Consider the following 22,275-nt stretch of genomic DNA (forward strand, 5'->3'; position numbering starts at 1 on the left):
GCCCTGTTTAAAACCTCCTGAAGACTCCTCACATCTCTCTGGGTAGAGCTCAGACTCTAACACGGCTTAGAAGGCCTTTCCGAATCTGGCCCTCGGTTTGCCCATCCAGCCCCATCCCACTGCACACCTCTTCTTCCCTCCTACACATCTTTCGGGTCGTAACTTAGACATCTTTTCATCTGGGAAGACTTCTGGATCCACCGGATCCCAGCCCAGGTTAGGGGAGCTACCAACCTCCCCCTGTACTTCACTCATCAACGCACTTATCATACTCCCGTCGTTGCCTGTTTTCATTTTTTACTAGATTTACTATTAGTAATAGTAAATACTATTTAAATAAATAGTGCCACATCTATCTTGTTCTCCACTGTGTGCCCTGTACCTAGCGCGGTAGGGAACGCATCAGAGGACGAGTACTCATTTTTTTTTTTCTAGTATATTATTTTTATTTAAAAATTTATCTTTAAAAATAGCACCGGGCTTCCCTGGTGGCGCAGTGGTTAAGAATCCGCCTGCCAATGCAGGGTACACGGGTTCGTGCCCCGGTCCGGGAAGATCCCACATGCCGCGGAGCGGCTAGGCCCATGAGCCACAACTACTGAGCCTGTGCGTCTGGAGCCTGTGCTCCGCAACGGGAGAGGCCACGATAGGGAGAGGCCCATGCACCGCGATGAAGAGTGGCCCCCGCTCGCCACAACTAGAGAAAGCCCTCGCACAGAAACGAAGACCCAACACAGCCAAAAATAAAATAAATAAATAAATTAATTAATTAATTAAAAAAAAAAAATAGCACCATTACCAAATAGTTTTATGAGTAAATTGAAACAACCCTCAGAGAACCTTTGTCATTCACGGTATAGCAATCTTTCAATTCATAGACTATTATAGCATATATTATAATATTATAGCATAAAGAAATTAATTTAAAAACTCATTTTAAAAAGTTCAAATAACTTCCAAATCACACTTTTAAAGAATATGAACACACAGCTGTATGAGACTATATACATATACACAAACACAAATACAAATACTATAGGTCATTTTTGCTAATAAACCGAGACTTTAAAAAAAGTAAATAGAATTCAGAAATACATTTAGAGAAGTGAATAAGGTTTGTCCTAGGGATATGAGTTTAGACAAAAATTAGAAAATCTGCTTATTTGTTACACTATGTTAATAAATTAAGGTAAAAAAAATCATATGACCAGATGAGTACTCATTTAACTACTACCTCATTTATATTATGTAATGACAATCGTCATCATGATCTCCCTGTGAATAGCGTTTCTTCTCCAATGCCATCCACTCAGTCCCAGACACTTCTCATTTAGACCCCACTCCACGCTTTTGCTCAGCCCAGTATGTATCCTTGTCTCCTCCCACCTAAAATGCCCTCACTCGGGCTTCCCTGGTGGCGCGGTGGTTGAGAATCTGCCTGCCAATGCAGGGGACACGGGTTCGAGCCCTGGTCTGGGAAGATCCCACGTGCCACGGAGCAACTGGACCCGTGAGCCACAATTACTGAGCCTGCGTGTCTGGAGCCTGTGCTCCGCAACAGGAGAGGCCGCGATATTGAGAGGCCCGCGCACCGCGATGAGGAGTGGCCCCCGCTTGCCGCAACTAGAGAAAGCCCTCGCACAGAAACGAAGACCCAACACAGCCAAAAATAAATAAATAAATAAAAATTTTAAAAGAAAATAAGTAAATAAAATAAAATAAAATGCCCTCACTCTTTCTCTACCCACACTTTTCTACCCAACTCGTGTCACCTCTTCCATAAGGCATTCTCAAGCTGTAGAACCCATATGGATTCTCCATTCATTCATTTACCAACTCCATATTGAGCATCTACAAAGGACAAGGCACTATGAAAGGCCCTTAAGTTGCCACAGGGTAAAGACTGACCATATCCCTTTCCCAAAGCAGAATATTTTTATCCTGCCATGAACTTAAGGACCTTTTGGCCTAGTCATTTGCTCTTTGCTTCTGTAGATAGTACTCATTACAGATTGATCAAAATCCTGCCAAAAATAGACTCGGTAGTGAAAGAGACCAACCCTGGGCCATTTTTGCTAACAGTTTTGTTGATGATGACCCAAGAAATTAATACAAATTTGAACTAATTCATAATGAATATCACTGGGAAATTATAATGGGGAGGTAAAGATTTATCTGCTACAATTCAGGTAGGCAAAACTGTAGATTTCTCTATTTCTTTGCAAGTGAACAAAAATTTCTTATTCATTTTCTGGTTATATTGAGAACCCAAGAGAGGATTTCATGGGAGACTTGATCTTGCTTGAAGGATATTTTTAAGCTTTGTTTTAGATAAATGTTTGATCTTTCTGGATATCTTCCTCTTACCCATTTTCATAGCCACGAGGACAGCTGGGGATAAAGCTGTGGTTGTCAAACTTTAGCAAGCACGAGAGTCAGCTGGAGAGCTTGTTCAAACCCAGAAGGCTGGGCCCCAGCTCCAGAGTATCTGAATCCGTAGATGTGGGGTAGGACCCAAGAATGCATTTCTAATACATTCTCAGCTGCTGCTGTTGCTAGTCTGGAGACTGTGCTTTTCACCACTGCGTTAGAGGAAGCTTGTGCTTCTTCATGTGCTTGGGAAGCTCAAGCTTCAGCTGCAATCTCTGGGTCCTCTCTGGTCTCTGCTGTGAGGAGGGAAGAGCAGGGAAGCGTGGCCTTGGCCCTGGACTCCTGAGCCAGTATCTGCTGGCACCCACTTCTGAGCTCTGTGCCACTGCCATTTGCCTCTACTCATAAGGACCCTCCCTCCGATGTCAACCCACCCCAACCCCTACACTGGACTTAATGAATCAGGAGTCCCAGGGCATTATGATTTAAGATCAGTGAAAAGTGTATCTATTTAGTGTTTTCAGATTGTACACATATCCATATAAACACATGGCAAAATAGCACAGGGCTTGACAAAACTAACCCAAGATTCAAATTTACGTTATAACACTTCTATCTACAAATTTGACTTGGGGAAATTAAACTCAGTAGATAAAGTAGCCATTTAAAAAATCACAATGGAACAAGCTATGATTAGTAAAATTTGATATGCATTATGCATAAAAAATGTGTGGTGAACCAAATCACTGTGAATGGATTTCAATGGAAATAGTTCAGAAAAGTAAAAATCAAAAGATTTTTACATAGGAAATGGTTTGTATTGCATAGAAAATGGATCACAGAATTAAGCTGGCTTAAACGGCATTACCTCAAAAATATCTTCTGAACAAAAACTGAATGATATTGGTGTAATTCTGATTGAAATATTTTTTATTCATTAACATGGCGTTAAGAACAAGGGGGTTAAAAATGCCCTCTGTTCTCATGGAGCTTGCATTCTACAGGAGCAACAGACATTAAATGGATGACAGTGCAAATGACCACATGATCACAATTGGGATAAATGATTAGCCTGGGGGCATAGATAGTAAGTGGTGTGTGTGCACACATGCACACACACACACACACACACACATAAGAGGAGGACCTTTTCTGGTCTTGCATAGCACCAGTTGTCTATGGCATTCATTTTGACACAGAAAGTATGTTGCCGTGTATTGTTACAGAACCTTATAGTATATCAAGTGTCTCCTGAAGGATGAAGTATTCTACATTTGTCTTACATGACCCCAAAGTGCCTATGTAGCATAATACTGTACATACAATGGGGCCTTAATGTTTTTTGAAAGAATGAACTAATTAATGGCAGATTTTAGTTAATATGGACCATCTGCCACAATACGCTTTAAGTACTTCACAACTTTCTCACAAACCAGTCACTCTTTCTACCCCAGTTTTATAGATGAGAGACCCCAGACCCAGAGAAGGGCACGTGGGCCCACCAGTGCATTAACAGACTGGCCGAGCCCCTCTACCTTCCAGCTCCGACACATGGATTCCCACCCCTCCCCCACCTTGTTGCCCAGCCCTCAGCTAATCTGAGACAGAAGTGCCCACGCACCCCATCCAGCTGCCAGCCTCGCTCAGGTGACCCTTCTTCTGAGGGCTGTGGCCTCCAAGGGCCTCAGAGGCACTGTTACCACCATGATCAAAGGTGGGGTTGGGGAAAGAAGGCTCAGAGGGAAAAAAGCTCATGTTTGGCTGCTAATCACTGCCCTGCAGCTGAAACCTCTAAAGCTGGGTGAATTGGCACAGGAGAAGGCCTCATTTAATTAGGCTCTGAGAGGAAAATGCACCAGTAGCCCGAGTGGGCCCAGAAAGCATCAGGGTATCCTGTGTGTCACCTGCAGGCCTGCCTGGGCAATGCCTGCCCAGATTAATGATGCTTACACCCACCATCTTCACTGATTCCTTTTTCCTACCCCAAATCAGACAAGCTGCTCACCCACAATAGCCCAGCGTCACCACATCACTTAATCCCCCAAACCTCCCTCACTCCCAGGCAGCAAGATCATCCCGTCAAATTACAAGTGACATCACAAAGAAGGAAGGCACAACCCCCCACCAAGTGACTGCTCTACAACTGGATTTGGTTTGAATTCACCAATGCAAGTCCCATGCCTGGCAACCAAGCAGCAGAACCTCATGGTGTGTCCTACTGCACCCCAGGGGGACATATTATGTAGCCCTTAGGGTTCAAGAGGATTAAAGTGACCTTCACTTTCATGGCTGAAAATTACTGGATTAATATCAGGTAGTTTAAGGAATATGTTCTGGTTGTAGCAGGGGGCAGGACGGCCACACATGTCCAAAGATAATTCAACACGAATGCCACTTGCTGAGAAGCCAGGAGAGAACCAGGCAACTCAGCATGAGGCTTTTGGGCCATAGGGTTTGTCCCCCACCCCATATAAAACAATAGAGAGCAGAGAAAATGTCATTTCCAATTTAGATTAGCATAATCGCTTCTTTGACAGTTTGCTGCTCCCGTGACAGGGAATTCAACAACAACATACGCTTTGTATGCTAAACTTCATAAAATACAAGAAATAAAAGAAAAACTCTAACACATAAGACTTACCGTTTGTCAGATCCTGTTTAAAGCACTTTGTATACAGTATCTTATTTAATTGTCAGGAAAACTCCACGTGGGACTATTACCCCACTTCACAGATGAGAAAACGGAAGCTCAGAGAGGTTAAGGTACCTGCCCATGGATATAAGAGTAGAGAGTGGTTGAGCTCAGGTAGTCTGGTGCCAGAGCTCACGTTTTCGACTCCGTCTCTGTACTCCAGCTCTCAGGGCGGCTCTACGTGCACGTGCGCGCGCGTGTTCGCACATGCGCATATGTGCCCTTTTCAGGCGAAGCGGTTTGCAGTGTTGATTCAGCAGAACCTCAAAGGGGCCTCTGAGCAAAAAAGGTTAAAATAGACATGCTTACACACATATACATAGATATGCATGTTACATATGCGTATATTACACACACACACACACACATACATAAATGTGTGTGTGTATGTCTGAGTCTTTTTCAGCTGATCCCCGACCAGCTTCAAGCTTTGCTCTGTCGCCAGTACGCAGCTGAAGAACTTAGAGTAGCCAGCAGAGGGCGCCCAGAGTCACTATTTTTAAAGGTGGAAGTTTTTAGACGCATCTTCCATTTCTGGAATTCAGAGAGAACAGAGGTCCACACATTGCAGGCTAGACAGGAAAGGTAGCTGTAGATAGACTTAAGAGAAGATACAGCCTTCACTCAGATTAAGAATTATCCAGTGTAGAAAGGATGTTTTTAGAAGAGAGAAAACAGAGAGGATGATCCTCTGCAGATAATATACCAATGCAAGTGTGTGTGTTGCATCAACTAGATGTTTCATGAGAAAATATACAGCTCAGCTCCTTATGAAGGAAAAAAGATGGTCCTTGCCTAACTTGGGAAAGAGTTTCCTCCTAAATTAAGAAGAAAAACAATGAACTGTTTGCTTTATTTACTAAAATCACATGGTTATGCGAGAGAAGTGAAAAGGAATTAGGCTCTTAATTATTTCTATTGTCTTTCCACCCTAGTCAAATCAACCAAATGAATGCAACCTGACTACCTCTTCCTGCTGCCATCAGAAAGGTCCTATGTCTTGGAACTTTCTCCATTTAGGTGAGGGGGAGTTTGGTGTTCTGGTATTCATCACTGCCCATTTCTAGGAATACGTCAAAGATCAAGTCCATTATCACGAAGCTTTAATGTATATTGAGACTTCACAGAGTACTAATTATTATAACAGGATTGAGGTTGGGATTCTGGTGAAAGCCACCCCTGACAGAGACCAGAGCGCAGGAGGAGGAGAATGGCAGAGCCCTTGCTCAAGAGTATTCAATAGGTAACTCCTAGGAACCACGGAAAGTACCTGGAGGAGATTCTGTTGGACTGGATATCTGACAACAACTGATGGGGGTGAAAAAAATCACAGAACACCTGGTTGATGGCCATTTGATCAAACTCCTCTAGGAGTGTGGAGTGGAGCGGCCAGAGCTAAGTCTGTCTACACGCTGTGTCTGCAGACTTTTATCCCATTCCGAGGTTGGATGTGGAGGTAGGGCCATGTGAAGGCAGTGCTCTACTGCACTGCACCTGGTGGAGGGGATCTCACCATCACCTGACCCTCACTGCAAGTAAACAATCAGTAGCATGAAGTTCAGTCACGCAGGATGTGTCCTGACAACATTGAGAGCTGAGCGGTTAACCAGTGAACAGTTGGTATGAAAAGCAGTTCTGGCCTCCTACACACCTGGCAGTCCACAGCTTTTGTTACCTTCTTAGAGTCAAAATGCTGAACTCACTCAGTGGACCATGGGTCTGGCCCAAATGTATAAACCTTTTATTCATATGGACCATTCGGGTCTGTTTTTAAAACCTTTTGTTCCCTCGAACCATCTGAATTCCGCATTTCACTTTGCAATAGTAGACACAACTTATAAGTTGTCTATCCCTTCACTCTGTTGAAATCCTTTTATGTGCAAAACACCTGGATAGATACAGAGGGGGAAACAAAGGTAAACAGCACACAACTGCTACCTCTGAACAGCACACCTCCTGGCTCCATTTTATCTTGGAGTTAGTTCTGACAAGCAAGCTGGGCTGGAGGAGACTGGGTGCAATTTTGCCTTCTGTTAAGTTTTCAATAAACCAATGTCATGATTTTTTTTTCCTCCTGAATTCTACTTCCTCTTTCTTCTTTCTCTGTTCTTCTATTTTGTGTCTTCCCCATCAGTTTGTTAATGCTTCTCCCTTTGAAAAAATATATTTTAGGTCCCTTTTTCAGGCTCTTTGGTGACGGAGTTTGGCTTCCTGTGTTCTCATTCTTTCACTCACTGACTCAGAGTGGAGGCTGCTTTACTGGAACTTAGGAGAAACTTGAGGTTTGCTTTCAGTCCTGTTTTCTCCCTAGCAGAAACTGTTATTTCAAGGGAGAAGATCTGAATAGGCCAAGTTGAGAAAAGCAAGCAACAAGCCTAAAAACCGGTTTTCCTCACCAGCTGCCCTTGGGCTATATTCTGTAGAAAGGGAACAAGGCCATTTGGAGCTGCCCATTTGCTCCCCAAGTATGTCTTCCGTGCCCAGCGTCTTATGGAGCCTTTGACATAAGTTAAGTCCCTCAAAGTAGGGCATGGGCAGGATTAACGAACTACAACTGTCTTTTACCTCAACCCAAGGTACGTTTCAACTTTCCCACTTTGTTCAACAGAGAATATTTAGCAAGCATCCATTCTGCCTGGAAGACAGGACAGATTAAAAATAACAAAATGTGTTCGCCAGTTCAACGTTTCCAGACCCGATATTCAGGTACCTCCTCATGATGAACTTCAGATCTAAGTTTAAAGTTCAACTCTAGGACTTCATCTTTCATTCTCTATTATAGTTTGGAAGATGCTTATTACCACAAAATTAATAATATTAGCCCATCACTTTCATCTTTATTGTTTTAAGTGGAGGCAAACAAATTACCTTTGTCCATAGCAGCTAGGAGAGGAATATCTATTTTTAAATTGATCCCATTTTTTCATTCATAGAAGCTGATAAACGACTAGAAGATGCCCAAGCAAACCTCTGGGTAAGAAGTCAAAGATTGTGTGCATGTGTGATTAGGGAAATTGTACACCTAATGAAGACAACAGCGGGAAAAGAATGAACCACGATACTCATGATGACTCACTTTTCGGTAAAGTCCACACTGTTTGGAAAGCACATTTTCATCCCTGGTGTCAAAACCTCCAATGGCACATAGAAAAGTAAAAGATGCTCGTCCATGATGAGTTTATCTAGGGTTATTTTGGAAGCCCCTGTAGTATTTAATGGTGATGAAAATGCCTTTTATTTCTTCACCTTGTCTAGCAGACTCCTTGTCCAAAATAATAAGTAAAAAGGAAGGAAGGCCAACTAACGAGTAGTCAGCCCACAACTGGACTGGTTCCAGTCAAATCCAATAGAACCACATCAAGTTGCTAAAGAAATTTACCTGCTGACAACAGTGGCACAGCAGCAAAGCTCGAGCCTTTGTTTCACATTCCCCACTGTTACTAGGCTGTTATGGCCCAGATTTTGAGAAATTTAACCTGCATGCAAATGTGTGACAGGGCTTTCCTGGCAACCTGTAGTTCAACAAAGAATAGGAAATGAAAACCATCATTATCGACACAAGGTTCCTCTTACACAAGTTTCCATAACTTAGAGAGGTACCTCTGCTAAGGACTCTCTGTCCTATTTTTCTCATCTATACTGCTCTGCACTACCTCAGAATGAGGAAGAAGGAGAAGTGCTTGTCCCAGGGGTGAAAGGTCTCAGGAATTGGCTGAGACTCCTTTCAAGGGCAAAGGGGTACCCCTCAGAGTGGGGCACGCTTCCTTTTGCCCAGTTGGAGCCCAGAAGTCTCTGCCTTAAGGTGAATAATTTGCACACCAAATATATCAAAGTTAAAAAAAAAAGAATACCATTTGATTTGGAGTTTCTCAAGTAACCTCAGCAACACTTGAGACCGAGGACCACGACGTACAGCTGTGTGAGCTGTTCCCCACCCAAGGGTGTTTGGCAAAGGGGCTGAGTGCCAGCAACAATATGAGGAAGCACCTTTTCCTAATCCACCGAGATCCACTGTGTGGGCAAGTGTGCTGTGAAGAGCCACCCTGACCCGTTCTGCCTGATGGTAAAAACTCAGAACATGCCATTCCCTGTCTCAACGTTTCAAAGGCCTTCCCATCGCACTGAGAATCAACTTCAAGTCCACGTGGTAACATAATCTGTTCCCAAGACCTCTCCAACCTCAGCTGTCACACTCTTTCCTAACTTGCATTATTCCTGCCACACAGGCCTTCCTCCTGTTCCCAGAAGACCCCGGGCAGGTTCCTGCTTCAGGGCCTTTGCACTGGCTTTCCCCTCTGGTTTGTTCCTTCACTGCATTCAGCTGTCTGATCAAATGTCATCTCCTCAGGGAGGTCCTCCTTGACCACCTCGTTGAAATTCCACCTTGCCTCTTTTCTGTCTCTTATCCTGCCTTTCAAATAGAAGAGCACTCACTACTTGAATTTTATATTTATTTGTTTATTATCTGTTTTCTCTCTAGAACAAAGGTTGACAAACTATAGCCTGAGGGCTAAATCACACTTGCTGTCGACTTTTGTAAATAACATTTTATTAGGATACAGTCACTCTCACTCATTTACATATTGTCTTTGGCTGCTCTCACCCTACAACTGTAGAGTTGAGTGGTTGCAATAGAAACTGAATGGTTGGCAAAGCCAGAAAGATTTACTTACTATCTTGCCCTTTACAGAAGAAGTTTGTCAATCCTGCTCTGGAATGTAAGCCCCGTGAGGACAGGCCTTTGTCTCTTTTGCTTACTCCTGTATCCCCATTCTCAAAATATTGCCTGATACTTGGTAGACACTTGGTAAATATTTATCAAATGATTGAACACATGGATGAATGAGTATCAAGATGTATCTAGAAAATGCTTTTCTTCATTCAGCAATTGAGCGTCAACTTGTGACAGGATTCTATGCAGAGGATCCCACAATGATGAGAAACCAACAAATTCAAGGCTCTGTGAAGAATATCACGTTACAAGTAAGTGCCAGGTGTCACAGGGCCATAAAGAAAGATACCCGACCAAGGCACCCAAGAACGGTGATTCCTTCAAGCAGTTCCACTCCTGGGTATATATTCAGAAAAAAATGAAAACACTAATTTGCAAAGACACATGCACCCCAATGTTCATAGCAGCACTATTTACAATAGCCAAGACATGGAAGCAACCCAGGTGCCCATCAACAGAAGGATAGATAAAGAAGATGTGGTACATATACACAATGGAAAACTACCCATCCTTAATAAAGAGCGAAATTCTGCCATTTGTAGCAACGTGGATGGACCCAGAGAATATTATGTTTCGTGAAATAGGTCAGACAAAGACAAACATTGTATGATATCACTTACATGTGGAATCTAAAAAATAATACCAATGGTGGGACTTCCCTGGTGGTCCAGTGGGTAAGACTCCATGCTCCCAATGCAGGGGGCCTGGGTTCGATCCCTGGTCGGGGAACTAGATTCCGCATGCGTGCCACAGCTAAGAGTCCATATGCTGCAACTAAAGATCCCACATGCCGCAACAAAGATCCTGTGTGCCACAACCAGCACACAGCCAAAGACCCAGCACAGCCAAAATAAATAAATAAAAAATAAATAAGATAAATATTAAAAAATAAAATGAAATAAAAATAATACCAATGGTGTATATGCAAAATGGAAACAGACCCACAGATATAGAAAACAAACTAGAGTAGGGGGTCCCCAACCCCCGGGCCGCAGACTGGTACCAGTCTGTGGCCTGTTAGGAACCACACAGCCAGAGGTGAGCAGCCGGCAGGCGAGCAAGCGAAGCGTCATCTGCCGCTCCCCATAGCTCCCCATCGCTCCCATTACCGCCTGAACCATCCCACCCCCGCACCCTTCCGTGGAAAAACTGTCTTCCACGAAACCGGTCCCTGGTGCCAAAAAGTTTGGGGACCGCTGAACTAGAGGTTAGCAAAGGGGAGAGGTAAGGGGGAAGGGGCAAGATACGGGTATGGGATTAAGAGTAACAAACTACTATGTATAAGATAGATAAGAAACAAGGATTTCTTGTATAGCATAGGGAATTACAGACGTTATCTTGTAATAACTTTTAATGGAGTATAATCTGTAAAAATATTGAATCCCTATGCTGTATACCCAAAACTAATACAATATTGTAAATCAAGTATACTTCAATTAAAAAAAAAATATGGTGATCCTTATGGATGAGTTTCTCCAAGCCAAGAGAAGGGTGAAGGGAGTTGCAGGCAGAGTAGTACGTGCACTGGTCCAGAGGCAGGCAACCAGCCATGGTCATCTGGGTTGCAACAGGTTGTTTGATATGTGAGACTTGTTTGAAGGGGGTTTGAACAATTCTTCATGGGTCTGAATAATCACTCTCTTCATCTTTCTGACTCTGACTCCCTTGGTTGTCATTTAAAATTTGGAGGAAAATAATGATTCTTCTCAAAAGCTTACCCCTTTTCTTCTGATATCTTCAGTCAAACCCAAAACACACTAAATGCATTTTCTAAAGGGATGTCTGGGATACATTACAGCCAGGTTTCTCAACCTTGGCACTAGTGACATGTTGGACCAGATAATTCTTTGTGGTGGGGGCCGTCCTGTGCATTGTAGGAAGTTTAGCAGCATCTCTGGCCCTTACACACTACATGCCAGTAGCACTCCCCTAGTGTGACAACCAAAAATGTCTCCAGATGTCGCTACATGTCCCCTGGGGCCAATAGCACCCCATATTGATAACCACTGCATTAGTCAGTGCCAGCGAAACATGACGGGCAACTTGCAGATGAAATATGTTAATGATCTGCAAATGCTGGATAGAGGGGGCTTTTGAAAGCTGAGGGGCTCAGTCTCTGGAATAAAAACTTCCTGTCCCTTTTCATCTTCAGATGATCACCCCATCATGGTTATGACAAGTAACCATAGTTACAGAGTTATGACAAGTAGCCACAGAATTTGAAAAATTAACCTTAGCTACTTCTTCACTTGGTTACTCAAGTGCCATTTTTTCTAGGGGCTCATGGGGTCTTTGCTATACCAGTAAAATGCTAAGTTAAATATGCACTAGGACAATGGAACCCTAATCAGCAATAAAAAAAGAATAAGCTGTTGATAAATGCAACAACATGGGTGAATCTCAACAGGAAAGAAGACAGTTTCAGAAGGTTAAATGCCATCTGATTCTATCTGTATGACTTTCTGGAAAAGGCAAAATAGATTAGTGGTAACAAGGAGTTGGAATGGGGGAGAGCGTGACTACAAAAGGACAGCATGAGAGTTTTGGGGGTGACAGACTGTTCTGTATCCTGATTGTGGCAGCAGTTACATGAGTCATTTAATGCATGAATTTAATACATGCATTAAAACTGCACACCCAAAAAAATCCCTTGATTTTACTAGATGTTAATTTTTTTAAATTTATTTATTTTTGGCTGCATTGGGTCTTCGTTGCTGCATGCAGGCTTTCTCTAGTTGTGGTAAGCAGGGGCTACTCTTCATTGTGGTGCGCGGGCTTCTCATTGCGGTGGCTTCTCTTGTTGTGGAGCACGGGCTCTAGGCGCGCAGACTCGGTAGTTGTGGCACGTGAGCTCAGCAGTTGTGGCTCGCAGGCTCTAGAGTGCAGGCTCAGTAGTTGCGACGCACAGGCTTAGTTGCTCCGCGGCATGTGGGATCCTCCCGGACCAGGGCTCGAACCCGTTGCCCCTGCATTGGCAGGTGGATTCTTAACCACTGAGCCGCCAGGGAATCCACTAGATGTTAATTTAAAAAACAAACAAAAAGGTAGTTCCTGAAGAATATTAAGGGCTTTTAATATTTACATGTCTTCTTCCAACCACAGTGAAGCATTTAAAGCCACGTTTTTAAAAGCGTAACAGGTATCGAGGCCTTGACTGCTGGTAATTACAGTGCTCAAGGGGAGAGGAGAAAGTCGATGTTCTGGAAGCAAAGGAAGAGCGTTAGCTTCCTTGCTTCGATTCCTCTTTCACTTGCCACAGAACAAGGTGATCTTCACTTCCCAATCCAGGTTTACCAAATTTCACCCCAGAATTGGTTGAGCCTCTTTGGGCAGAAGAGAGAAAATGTTTTCAGTACTTGACATATATTTGAGCAGATTTACCACACACTTTGAGGACCGTACAGGTCAGAATGTTGCATGGGTATGACATTCTGGGTAGGTAGAAAAGGCTCATCTAAGGGATAAAAGAGAGTCTAAAAGAGTGTGGGGCTAGCTTTCCAACGTTCCAGGCAAGAGCAGGAACAGAGAGCACAATGGAATGACTTGATTCGAAAAGAGAACAGTATCCCGTGTTTTTATTCATATGAATAATATCACCAGATTCATGTGTATATGAAATAATCAGTACTTCTGGGAGAATTTTAACTCACCTGAAATATCTAGTCTGTTGGTCTATGATGATGGTGATGGGGCCCAGGGAGTACATGGGAAGGTAGTGGTGACATTTATCTAGGATCCTACTTCATAAGCATCCGGTTCAGGGTAAGAATATTTAGCATTCCTCCTTTTTTTTGCGGGGACTGCACGCTGTGGTTTACACATACATGAAAGGGCTGTTCACAGGAAAATCTTGCTCATCTGCTTATGCAGTGATGCCAGTGAACCACAGAATTATCACACCAGAAAAGAATGTGCTTGACTTCTCAGAGAATGAAATGCACGGCAACAGTGAGAATCAGAAAGTGTCATCTGCCAGACATTCGTCCTGAAAGAGCTGCACAAAGCACAATGTCACAACTGTGAATATTATACTGCTTTCTCTTCGTCCCCCATCATCCAACATTTTCAGCAACATGATTTCAGAAGGACAGTTGAAGTGTCTTTACATTTTTTCAGAGGTAGCCTAGCACACCAAACATCCTCAGGGGCTGTTGATTCTTTTCCCCCTCGGCTAAATGTAAACTGTGAAAACAAAGTAAAAATTATAGCCCTCCTGTGTCTGTGGAGGGGAGCGATAGGGCAGAGTGGCAGAGGTAAGAAATATACTGCAGAAGGACTAGCTCGTGACTTCAGATCATCTTGAAAGTAGAGCTTTGAACTTTTCGGTAGCGTTTTACATCTTTTATCTTAATTGATCCTCACAACTACCCTCCCCCCATGATGTAAGGAATTATTACTCTATACCCATTTAACAGAATATAAAACCAAGGCAGATGTATGTTAAGAATTTACCAGAGGTAACACAGGGGGTTAGTGGAAAAACAAGGTATAAAACCTGAGTCTCCCGATTCTAGACCCCATGGTTCCAGTCAGCAGACTGTATTGTAAAGTGTCATCTGGTTTCACCAAACTTAGACCAAAAGCTAGGAGGTGAAGAAGGTTACCTTCTGTAGGAATTGTTGAACTTGTACTCCTATTTCCAGGCTTGAAGATAGTTGGGAATATGCTTGATCCCTTTTAAGACTTATCTCAAGCATCAAGCTGACCCATTCCTACCCACAAAGAATTGTTTACTCCCTTGGTTGAGCCCCACCATATCTAAAACACAGTGCTATCCTTGTGCCTGCAGCTCTTTCACATGCTTCAGGGCCTGGCTCTTGCTGCTCTTGGATTCCCAGACCCTGACACAGTGCCTGGCACACAGTAGGCACTCAAAGCTTGTGTGCTAAATGAAAAGCATGGCATGAACTTTATTCCTTAGAGGTGCAAGTCAAAGCCTTCCAAGCTGGGCATGGAAGAACCTTGGGAACGTCATTTACACTCTCAAAGCCTCAGTTTCCTCATCTGTAAAATGGGGATAGTAAGAAAACAAGAACCTTGAGGGGTTATTGTATGTAAAATGCTTGGCAAGGTGTCTGTCTCACAGTAAGTTCTCAGTATATGGTCGCTCTTTGTGGTAGCCAGCCTCCAAGATGTCTCCCAACGACTCTCACCTCCTGGTATCCACACCCTTGTGTGGTCCCCCTCACACTGAATAGGGCTGACTATGTGACAATAGGATGATGGAGAAATGACAGAATGTGACTTACCAGACTAAGTCTTAAAAACTATTGAGGCTTCTGCCTTGCTCTCTCTGGGATCACTTGCTCTGAGGGGAGTAGACATCCTATCATGAAGACACTTCAAGCAGCCCCATGGAGAATTCAATGTGGTAAGGATCTAGGCTTCCTACAAAAGCCAACATCGAGTCACCTTCCGCGTGAGTGAACCATCCTGGAAACTGATCCTCCAGCCCCTGTAAAGCTTTCAGGTGACCCGCAGCCCTTGCGGGTAACTTGACTGCATCTTCATGTTAAGCCACTCCTAGATTCCTGACCTACAGAAATCCTGTGAGACAAATGCTTATTGTTGTTCTAAGCTGCTAAGTTTGGGGGTGATGTATTACAGAGCAATAAGTAAACAGTACACTCTTATTGTAAATGGTTGTACATGCATCAGTAGCGAGATACCTCCCACGGGGGCTATTCTGGTTCTTGCCTGATCTCAGTTCACAGGAGCTATGTGGAAGGAAGGCTGGTTTTGACCAAATTAGGACTTCTCCTTTCTCCAAACTGGTGGCTAGGATCACCATGAGGTGACTAGAGGTAACTAAGGTAGACCTCCTCAGGAACTGACCTGAGGAAGGTGAGAAAGTCCTCATGGAGATATTTGCTACATCAGACAAACTTTCAGAGAATATCACTGGACCCTGAACCAGATATTCTAATGTTATTTAACCTTGTCAGGCATGTAAGTCATCTCTCCAAATAATGGGACAATTCTGACCCTAAGAGCTAATCTTGGACTCCCTTTTCTGTCCCCTACCCTAGCAGCTAGCATACCACCCACACCAATTCCTTGCTTGTGTTCACCTTCCCAAGCCCTTCATACCACAAAACTTTGATGAAAATGGTGACATTTTTACAGTGGCCAATATTTGACTGAATATTGAGAAATCCTTATTTTTTCGGCTACACAGGCCTTGGAGATATTCAAAGCTTGGGTGATGGGCATGGAGGTATTTGGCTCTGAGCTCCCACATGGTTGTGTTACTGTAACTCTAAACCCCAATTCCCTTCCCTTCCCCCATGATCCCTGGTATCTCCCTAGAGTATTTGCCACTGCTTCTGGAGCATTCCATTCCTCAACAAATGCTTTCATTCTTTACCACCATCCCCAATTCTCCTGTAGTCCCTGCCCTGCTCAGTTTTTCTCAAAACTAGAGGGTTTGTACCCCAGGCCCCAACCCAGGCAAATCCAATTCTTTCAGATAACCTTGAACTGTCTGACCCTTAAGTGACCACAGACTTTGAAGGCTGCCTCTGTGTAGGAATTTACTATTTCCCTGGACACGAAGACACAGCTCTTTGTTTTGTACTCAAAAGCATGTCTTGACTCTAAAAGATGAATGCCTCAAGATGGGGAATATGAGCTGTGTCCCTCCTTCACCTCAGAGAGTTCTTGGCCTACATGCACTCCCTCTTCCTGCCGAGAGGTTGGCACAGACGCAGGCTCTTCTTTTTGTTCAGAAATCCTGAAGTTCCCACTGTGTTCCAGGGAGCTTAATCACCTATCATCATTGGTTCTACTGTGGCCAGTCTGCCTTGGATCCCGGACCTCCCAGAGAGGCAAATATATTGTAGATGGGACCACCATGCCTCCCCTGATGAGAACTAGACACCAGCAGGACCCTGTGTGAAGCTTGCCTTGACCAACTCCATTCTGTTGCATATATGGTATTCCTCAAAATTTCCACCTGCGACTCTCCTAACCCTTATTTCTCCCCAGTCCAGCTGTGACAGGAACAAGAGGAGGGCATGGTGATCCTAGCCACCAGACCACTCTAAGGCCTTGGTTTAAGGATCCCCCAGCAACTGGCCTTCATCCAACCCTGACGCTAAAGTCCCGTGACTTGATCGCCAGGGCCTGCTTTCACATCCACACAGTCCCCTGAAAACGTGGCCGTTTTAGGAATCCGTGGGCGTTGTGTTGTCTGAAACATCTAACGGCCTATGCTTTAAGCACTGGAGAATGTCTGAGTTGACTTTAACACTCAGCAGAGAAACCAATGGGCAGAGTATGCCCTTGGGGTCGTTACGTGGAATTTGAAATTTTAACAACTCACCTCTGCTTCAATGCGGACTATTACATTGACAGTACACAAATCTCTGTCCCTAAGCTTAAGGAAAAATTATTCAGTGTTTTCTCTTAGCATGGTGCGTTGCACATTGAGGGCTGCCAATCAAAGTTTTTGATTTGGCTTTATTAGTATTTCATTGGGTTGGGGGAATCACCAGTTTAGTGTTCGTACATAGGATTTCTTCCTCTGTTTTGTCAAGGTTGTAATTTTGTTTTATGACTTCAGCTATGTTAAGAAAGAGAGGCTCCAAGTTCAGGCTGGGGCAAAAGGAAAAGACAGTTCAACCTGTCACCATTTTTATCAATGGGTTTCTCCACCTGTATTACTACTGACCCCTCTGGATTTAGGGCTTAAACCCTCCTCTTCAGTCTTCTCACCAATAAAACTGACAAACTAACCCACCTCCAAACTCGATACTTAATCTCTAGTGACAGAAAGACATGTTTCAGCACCAATGTTATTTGTGTTATTGGCATGCTCGAATTATATAAATAGCCTCAATAGCTGCAAAACACACAGAAGAAAATAAAATTTACTGATTTTCACTCTTCCCAAGACAAACCCACAAGTAGCTTAGCCCAATTGCCTGAAACTTCTTACAAGTAATTTCAATGGTAATTTTACTATGGAAAAGAAAAAGGAGAACTAGAAGGTAAAGCCTAGGAACTTCTCCTTTATCTCAATTGTCTATCTCTTCTCACACTTGGAGTGACAGGAACAGAGACCAAGCGTGGAAATGGTATGATTGATACATATACAAAATCTCACCCGTGGTTAAGACTTTCAGGGGAAATTTAGACCACAGCCTCAGCTTCCCATGCTCACTACCCTTTGGATCAGTTCTGTTTTTAAAAATCAAAAAGCACAACATTTGGAAGCTTCAAATAGGATATATTATAAGAGATGAACAGCATATCTCTCTACCAGAGGCAATGCTTTGTAGCAGAGCTCAGTTCCTGCAGGACTGACAATTCCAAGCTTGTGACTGTCATAGAGAAGACAAGGAGGTAGGGCACTTGAAAAAGCGTCCTGCTTGAGACGATGAAGCCAGCTGTGAAACATTTCCTAGGATTACAGGGCCCCCATAGCTATGCGTGCCTAAATCACCTCGAGGCTTTTCCTAGTCCAATCCTTCTGACACCTGTCTCCAGGCTAATCCTTCTAGTCTAAACAGCTGCCTCGGTTACATCATGCCTGTCTTTAGTGACTCCCCGAGGCCTCCAAAAATGTCAGTTACACCCTAGGCTGGCCTTTATATTGTGCAAGAATCTGGCTGCCTCTGACGTTTAATCTCCCTCCATCTCCAACAGGAATCTGCCACCCCCAGTCAGCAGTCTCTGCACCACTTTCTCTTTGCCCATCTATATTGCACACCTTTCCCTGTAACCGTCTCCATTCTCTTCACCTGACATATCCTCCTCCTCCCGCCCTCCTTCTCACCCACCAACTCCAAGTTATGATACAAAGAGTGGGATTTTGAATTAGGCAGATCTGCGTTAAATTCTAGCTCTACTACCTGCTTGCTGTGTCTCATTGGGCAAGTGTCCTACCTTCTCTGAACCTCAGCTTCCTCGTCTATAAAATGATAATGTTCACACCAGGTTCACGGTAGATGCTCAGTAAAGGTTAATTCCTTTTTTCTGCATGTCTACTCAACTCCATGCACCATCCCAAGCTCCTAGGTCAACTGATTTCTATCAATGGGCCATAAAATATGGTTTACATTTGAGAATAAGGTTTAAGTGTAGTAAAGCTGTTACCAAGGAATGGCCAGGTCAGGAACATAGAGATCACAAGACCCTCTCAGGACAGAGCTCAGAGGCCAAGGCGTATGGGTTCATTCTCTGCTAGTGACATGCTGAAATTTCAGTTTCGAGGGAGTGGAACCCAATACAAATACTTGGAAAAGACCCAACCAGTCCATGGATGGGAAATTATAGTGGTGTCATGACTCACTGTTAGATAGTTGAAAGAATCCCTGAATAACACATTTTTATAATTCCCCTCAAATTTGCAAAAGATGCCAATTAACAAATTCGGTTCCATGATACTTGAGTCTTAATTTTTTAAAAAGCAGACACATTAGATGTATTTATGATGCTTCAGCCCCTTTGAAAGAAATTGACCCACTAACAGATCTTCATTTGGCAGGTGATTTTCCATGTGATGGAACCCTTCTTTGGGCACATCTGATTAGTGTAGGGATGGGCACCAGACCAAAGGACAGCCTATCCCATGGTCTGGAGGGCAACTATGACTCATGTCCAAGTGCAAAAAGATGAGCTGAGCCAATCACATTCTCTGTCTTGCAAGAGCTGGGACTAGGAAACACGGAAGGAACGAGCCCAGAGCAACAAGAATAAGCATGCCCTAAGGGAAAGTCAGGGACATGGCAGGCAAAAGCCATAAGCAAGCCAGAGTTAAGAAAGTTCAGAAACATCTAACAAGCAGAACCAGCCAGTTAGTAATGAGGAGAACTGAGCAGAAGTGTAAGGAGAAGCAAGAAGCCATGAGAAAGAGATGGTCTGAGCAGTGGGTCCCTGGAGCTGACCAGTTCCTCAGGCTGCCTCAATCTTTGGAGCGATCTCAGTTCCTACAGTAAAATCCCCTGTTTCAAGCTAACTTACAATCAGTATTCCTTATCAACAGAACCTAACCTAAACAGTAGGAAAGCGGTGAGATATTTTATTACCAGAAAAATATAAATACACCTACTCTGAATGCATATATTATTCCACAAGTCACAAAACCAATAGGACCCTGAGGATTATTTCTTTTCAGTAAGATGCAAGGTGCAGGGTTAGACTACCTTAAAGGACAGACCAATGTTTTCTCAGAGCACCAGCAGGAGGGAGCCTCTTATTACTTCACTTCTGAGGGCAGCCATGACAGTTTCCAAAACGTTTCCACTGGCTTTGAGGACTTGGACCATCCCTGGTGGAGGATACCAGGGTGACTTGGAAGAGAGAGCCCTCTTTTGCAATAAGACATGCCACCTGTGCCCTGTGCTTGGTGATACCTACTAGTGCTGTGACCTGCAAGAAAGTTACCTCATCTCTCTGAGACTCAGCTTTCTTCCTTGTGACAGAGGATCACTAAAGTAACTTTTGGAATTAATAATATATGAATCTCCTAAGTAAAATTCTTCCTCCAATTAGATCAGAAGAGGAGGCAGCCTAGAAGAAAAAGAAAAACTGTGGACCACAAGTCAGGAAGCCTGCATTTCAGCTCTGCTGCTCACTGGCTGGGCAAGCTTGGACAGCACCTATCTGGGTATCACCCCTAAAAGGAGGAAGTTGGTTTGTGTCTCATCAAAAGGGCATTTTCACCCCAAATTCATAATTCTAAGATTTCTGAACATCCCAATCTATAATTCCAATGGCTCCTTACATCTGTATTTAAAATTCTTTACGTTGTTTTTCTTTCCCACCCTGATGGTCCAGAAAGCAGTCTGTGCCACAATTCCTAGGAGAACTTACTTCTTTCAGTTTGTCTAGCTACAGACTAAGCATGATGCATGTTGGGGACAAGTCTGATGTGTTTCAGTCCAATGCTAGTTGGAACAGACATGTGGACTAAATTGGATTCCTGGTGGCACAAGTTGTCTGGTTGCTGATAGAGAGCTGTGAAGTCTAAATAGGAAGACAGGCCATATCCAAAAGAAAATCTGTGTCTCCTTCCCAGAAAACCATAAATCCATAAATAGAAAATAAAGATGTGGAGCCCAAAGCATTCCTCAAGGCCTTTTTAAATGTCTCTTTTTAAAAAGATTAAATTGATTGGTGGAAATTAGGAGTTTTGGGGTCCATGGATTAAGGGAGTCACAGGCCAAGAGAAAAAGGACAGGAGCAAATATGGCTCGTTATAAAAGAAAATAGTGCCCTGCGATTTCAGCGAAAACTGAAAGGACAAATGACTCCAAGATACTGAAAGTCATGGATTTTCATTGTTTCACCAACACAGTGAATGCTCTGGCTAAATGAAGTCACAAAACTCTACAGTAACATTTTTACTAGCCCGTAGGGGCAGTTGACCTAAAGTAATCGGAAACAAAAGGCGTGAACTGATAACTCACAGAATAAATACCTACAGGCAAGAAAGATATGAAAAGGGGTTCAACGTCGATAATAAAATTTTAAACGAGATTTTTCTTTTTGCCCATCAGATTGGCAAAAAAATAAAGAAATAGCACTCACTGCCGCTAAGGATGTAAGGGAATAGCCAATCCTGAACACAGCAGGTCATGCAAAATTTTAAATATTCATAGTCGTTGACCTAGCAATATCAATCCTAGAAATTAAGCCATCAGAAATTCTTCCATGGGTATTTACGTAATGCTCATTTGCTCTTAATAGCAAAAACTTGAAACCACTCACACCAATAGTGGTTTGGTTGAACAAACTTTGTACACCCAAATAATAGAGTAGTACTCCAGAGCTGTTTTTAAAAAGGATGAGCAATATCTAAATGTACTGATGTGGGAAGATCTTCCTGTGAAAAACAAGTTTTGGAAGAGAACGCATAGTATGATCCAATTTCTTTAAAAGGTGCACAAGTGCATACGTGTGCACGGGTGCACACAGGCACACACACGATGCTCTCAAAGTCCCCGCCTGCCTCCACCCTCAAGTCTGGCCACGCCCACCTCACACGCCTTGTCCTAGCACCAAACTGCGTCTCCAGCTTCTGTAATGTCTCTTACGATCACAAGTTCTCAGCCCTGGCTCCCCACTCAATGACTGGTCAACTCCTAACCTTAATCCTATGTTAGTGCAGGAATCTGGGAGAGTATACACCAAACTGTTAACGTGGATATTCCTGAGACGGTGATGACAGGGTATTTTCTCTTTCTGTATCAAACTTTCCTGTATTGTTTGAATTTCTAATAATGATAATAATGTTTGACTACTTTGTAATCAAGAAAAAAACCCACTGTAAATGTAAAGAATAAAACTGAAAAATAAAGGGATCAGATTGTACTTCTTGTTCTGCAACTATTGCTACATTCTGCCCCCTATAAATTCCTCCAGCTCCAGTTAGATATCACCCATCTGTGGACTAAAAAGCTCCAAATAAAGCATCCCAGGAAAGTCTAGGATAGAGGGGGTGAGACAGAGAGAAAAAAAGGAGATTTGCCAGTGA

The sequence above is a fragment of the Eschrichtius robustus genome, chromosome 2 (genome assembly GCF_028021215.1).
Source record: "Eschrichtius robustus isolate mEscRob2 chromosome 2, mEscRob2.pri, whole genome shotgun sequence".
Classification (NCBI taxonomy): Eukaryota; Metazoa; Chordata; class Mammalia; order Artiodactyla; family Eschrichtiidae; genus Eschrichtius; species Eschrichtius robustus.